The sequence below is a fragment of the Gadus macrocephalus genome, chromosome 9 (genome assembly GCF_031168955.1).
Source record: "Gadus macrocephalus chromosome 9, ASM3116895v1".
Taxonomy (NCBI): Eukaryota; Metazoa; Chordata; class Actinopteri; order Gadiformes; family Gadidae; genus Gadus; species Gadus macrocephalus.
The window spans coordinates 15,149,756-15,155,208 of NC_082390.1; the positions used below are offsets into that span (position 1 = coordinate 15,149,756).

General features: G+C 40.4%; 1 long non-coding RNA gene across 1 annotated transcript in view; it reads left to right on the forward strand.

Annotated features, from left to right (window-relative positions):
* Positions 1-780: 780 nt before the first annotated feature.
* Positions 781-5,453, forward strand: part of LOC132464574 (uncharacterized) — a 9,307-nt gene continuing 4,634 nt past the window's right edge. Inside the window, exon 1 of the long non-coding RNA XR_009527289.1 lies at positions 781-1,372. This is a non-coding gene — a long non-coding RNA (uncharacterized LOC132464574). The remainder of the gene's footprint in view (positions 1,373-5,453) is intronic.

Consider the following 5,453-nt stretch of genomic DNA (forward strand, 5'->3'; position numbering starts at 1 on the left):
TGGATATTCTATAATGTGTGTGACCGTCATATGTAAACTCTCCTGTAGATGGCAGCATTATTTACAGCTCTCAAAATGCTTTTGAAGTGTAGACTTTGCTGGCCATACGTTTTTAGGTTGTGAATTGCAAGAATCTTTTTACATTTTGAACATTTGAAAATGGTGGTATAAATTGTAAGAATCACGTTACGTATTTACTCCATAGCTAGTTGACAACCCACTCTTATATTAAATATAAACTGGTTTTGTGTCTAATATATCATTTTGAGGAAGGTAAATTACTATTTATTTATTAGGCTTAGGCAAGGATTTTTATTTATATTTTCTGCAGGGCTTATGGTGTATGTTTGCGCGTGTGTGCGTGTTTTTTGTTTTGTTTTGTTTATTGTATGTATTGTTGGGTATGGATGGACACACCCTGCTGCTCCTCCACATCTGAAATTCCTAACGGAAAAATAAAGTAATTTGAATTTGAATTGAATTGGATTGAATGAATTAAAGTTAGGACTATATTGTTGAATAGGCCTATTGGTCTGTAGTTGTGAAATGTCCTTGTATATATTTGATGAATTCTAATCTTATTTTTTTCCACAAAATGAAGGCTTAAAAGGGATAAAAGGGAGAGTACAAACCATCTCTCATATAAACTTATTTGCGATTATAGACAATGTCTGGTGGACTACCCCAAGCTTTCTGTTTTATTGTATTTGGTTCATTAATATTGCAACCATTAATAGCGTTTCGATGTAACACTAAACGATCAATTGTTTAATTACAAGCTTGACTAAAAGGCAGGCTGTCAACTTCCGGACTACAATGTCTGAAATAACACCACACTGTATATTCTCTGATGGGGTCGAATTGCTTATGACCAACGAGGACGATCCTTTCAGCGGAGACACCAACACCGCTTCACGACCTGTCGTGTAGGGGGGTCTGGGGGGGACGAAATCTTTTGTCAAATAAAACAGCTGGCAATCCGTCTTTTTTATTTTTGCAACCAAGAAAGCATCTACAGCTTTGCGGTTTCGTGGCCTCTCCTCATCTGGAATCGTCTTTACACACACTGGCACTGCACCGGGACGGACGTGGATTTGTTTCTAATGGACCCTGCGCCTGTATCTCCTTTGTCGTTCTGACCGGTCTCTCACTCGCCTTCGGGGAGAGTATAAATACAGTATAAAGACTTTGGGATCACACAGAGGCAAGTGCATGAACCAGTCGTAGACGCGTCTTGAACCCGATGACGCTTTCCTGAACCGCTAACGCCTGGAGCACGTCTGTACACTGTTACACGTCCGTTACACGCCTCACGTCTGAGGCAGACACACTGCCGGCCACGGTGGAAACAGCCTAAGATCCTTTTAACGAGGTGAGTTTATTTTTTTAATTTTACATTTTCCTTTTATGTGGTTGCACTGGGTTGTTGCTATGATAATTAGGTTCACTATTGGACATTTCGTGGCATAATAGGAGGAATCGAGGGCATCGTTATGTCTCTGGCAGTTTGTAGACCATCTCTTCAGCCAGCTATAGAGGCTGTGGTCGTGGACACAATAACTTGACGTTATCTCCCCCTGCTGCTTATCGTCTCATAGTCCGTTCTTTCTTGTATTTGCTCCCCATCGTCGCACGTATCTGCCGGTTTCACAGATTCTTGTTTATTTCCCCGTCCCACCTACTTAGTTCCTCTGCACCCTAATTTCCGTTTCGTATTATCCCCTCACCCAGTTTCCCCCTCTTCTGTTCACCCCGTTACCCCTCCCTCGTCCTTCTTCCTGCCAGTGTTGCTAAGAGACGGCTTCAGCCACAGCCCATTGAAGCATAGTTTTAGGGGAAAGTACCTTAACAAAAGCTTAAGATAGAGCGAGATTACTTATTCAAAGTAGCCTACTTTAAGACTATGATGTGGCGCTCTGATTTTTGCATATAGTTTAATTGTATAACCTCTATGAATATATTTTAATATTTCTTCATACAACAATATTGGGCAAATTTGAAATCTATCAGTGGTGGAAATAGGCATCTCCTGTGCTCACTCTTCATGTGTTGATCCATGTGCCATGATTGTTCTCTTTGTGATGAATCGTTAGAAAGTGGCGTTACGCACAGTAGTAGGCCGTAGAGACTGCACACAAACACAGCCTCATATAGAGTTGAGAGCAGCACCGCACAAAGCAGTGGGGGGTGGGAGCTCCAGAATAGCGTCTCTTATCATCATGAGACTTGAAATGTAGGCCAACATAAATCGTCCAAGTAGCGGCGCATAATCAGCTTCGAACCCGAAACTAACTGTAAGCAAGCACACTGTTACACTTGTGACTGAATCCAACTGCATTTCCCATGACTTGTGTATTCACTCTGGGTGAGAAGTACCGTTGTAAAAAATAGTGAATAACCTCAGCAAGATAGCAACCTGACGCAGGCCACAGGTGGATCCAACTAACACATGGTCTATGTTAGTCCACTCAGTCATATTGAACTCTTCTAGAGGGGTTACTGTCAACTATCCATTGTGCCCAAACCATCTAGTTTTTATTTAAATTAAGATAAAGCAGAACTAAACCAAACTTTATGAAATAATTGTATCGAGCTGAAACTATAATCAGACAGAAATACCAATTGCATCGAAGATTTAAAGCCAAGTTAAGAAAACAAATATACCTCACTTTGAAGAGACTTACTGCAAGGAAAATAGCAATGTCCATGAACTAGACATTGACCAAACATTAACTGGCCCATCACTTGACATTATAGAGAATGGAATGCATCGATTATGAAGAGGGAAAGAATACCATTTCCAGCACAGTACGTTTCCCAAGTATGTGTTTGAACTGGTCGAGGTCCAAGGAAAACCAGAGTCCTGGTCGAGGTCCAAGGAAAACCAGAGTCCTGGGGCTTTGCTGGGAGTGCTGAGCAGAACTTGAACCCAGTGTACACAGGGAAATATCTGTAAAAGGAGAATGCAAAGGAGAGACAAATGACAAATCAAGTCAAGTTAGAGTCAAGTTAGAACAAGGTAAAGAGTCAAGTTAGAACAAGGTAAAACGGAATATTGTCATTCTGTAATTGTTTGTTTGGCAGTGGGCTACAACGTCAGAAAGGATTTTTAGAGCTTCATTCATTGACGCCAGATCGCGCGGTGACAATTAAGTCCAGAGGCATACAGTGCAAGACCGTTTTAGAGGGGAACATTTGAGAAATTCAGTTTTAGGTTTTCTGTGACTGTGTAAACGGCACAGATGGCGAACTCACACATATCACTGCATCACCTGCATGTGCAATTCAAGGTCTCTGGGAAAATCTGTAATGCCTGTAATGCCCTGTTATACTGTTATACAGCATTGTCTTTACTCTTGACAATAAAGTTGAATTCTAATCTAAAGTAGTTGTAGGTCTTCATTATTATACAAATGGCCTCCAGGCAATTCAAGTGTGATGTAAACCCCCAAAGGCTCCCTCTGATTGCATCACATCTTCAAACTGTTTCACAATACTGACACAAATTTTTCTACAAACCTAAAAACGAATCTGATTTTTCCGGGTTACTTGAGAGGAATTATTTGTGTTCTATCTTTCCATGGCTACTGGCCATAGCTTCTGTCTAAGCCTGCATCCAAAATACCAAAACAGACAAGCAGTTTTGAACCCATTTGTATTGAGCCCAAAACGTGAAACTTACATGACATGTTAAACACAGAGATAACATTAATGAATGACAATCCAATATTTGAGCAGTTTTCGGGAAACCATCCGAACCATGATACCAATTGAAATTGACTGGTAATCTTCTCTAATGGCAATATGATGACTGAATACTAAAACACCAGGGTGATTAAAATTCAGAACATGAAACACTTGACCGCTCAGCACAAATGGCTTACTTCTAACTTCCTTGTTAAGGAGGCTGGGGGCATTCAGCAAAGACAAATAAGCAATGGTAGTCAATGATATCTGACCAGGCCTTTTGTGTATGAATTGTCTGGTGTAAGTCTCTCTCTCTCTCTCTCTCTCTCTCTCTCTCTCTCTCTCTCTTAAATTGTGATTTAGGTAAGCTCTAGCCTATGTATTGTATTTGAATAAGATGTGTAGTTTATACTCATGCATTTAAATTATATCTAGAATAATTTATTCGGTTTATATTCACTCAATTTGATTGCAGTATATGTGCATCAATTTTGAGGAAAACCAACACACCCTTAATTCCAAATTTAAAGTACCGGTAGGTTAATCCTTAACTTTGGTAACAAACAGGGTTTTGTTTGGATCTACATCTCAAAAGTGCATCCTCTTTTTGGATCTTGATTCTCTTTCGTTTTTAAGGCCTTTCATCTGTGCTTTGATACGGGCTGGGCTGCTGTCTATCAGGCATTCATTTCTATTCCCCAACACCCCCCACCCACCCCAGCCCTCTGTGAAGTATTTGAAGGCACTCATGGGAGAAACTGAAGGAGACCTTTAGTGTTTTTTTTTTAGGTCTAGTTAATCAATGTCCTGTCAAGACCAGAGATTAAGGGCCTTTAAAAACCGAACAAGACTTGAATGAGATATGCATTTAATACGTTTTCCTTCCTTGATTGATCTAGTATGCCACACAAAACATTGTCCCTGCCTTTCACTAGAGAAAATAACAAACCACTTTCCGACCATGGCTAGGTTCACAACTAATAGGGAGAGAGAAACTCATCTTTTTTTCTTCCATAGTGGTGCATTGCTTTTTAAACAAAATATACTCTATTTCTCTTGATATGTAAGCAAAAAGAAAAAAGCATCTGTTAAGCTCAGCCAGCAAGAAATAATTTATTCTGTGATTATGTTTATTTTTCCTCCCCCAAAGAACATGATGGTATGTCGTCCTTGTACTTGATGACCCTATACTCTGAACATTACGTGTTGGCTCTCTGCTGGTTTGTTGAGGTGTCACGTTTTAAATTCCTACAAGGCTCCTGCTCTACTGTCATCCCAGCTACTCAGGTTAATGCCTGGAAAATTTGCAGACTCACACACATTTGGATCTGCAAGGATGATTACATCCTGATACGAACCTAAGACCGATAGCAAAATAAAAACAGATTTCCTCTTACTTGGAGCCATATTGGGGCCGCCATTTGCTTCAATAGTTATAATTTGCAGAGGCCAGAACCTAGCTGCTGCGTTAGACACAGCTGAGGGGACAGAATGCATAGCACTGTGTCCTGTATTGAGTGCATACAGATAAGTCAATACCAAAGCAATTGAATCTCTGTCTTTTGTGTCCCAAAGTTTATTTTATGTTCAGTAGTATGGACTATGCTTAGGCAAAAGCCTTAGCTTTAAAATGCTGCTCAGCACTTTTCCTAATTTGATTGGCTAGGCCTTCAATCTGGAAGACATGGGGGCAAGGGGGGGGGGGATTTGGCACGGGACTATATCTGTCCATTTTCTAGCCCAAACATCCCCTAGTGCCCCTTTTA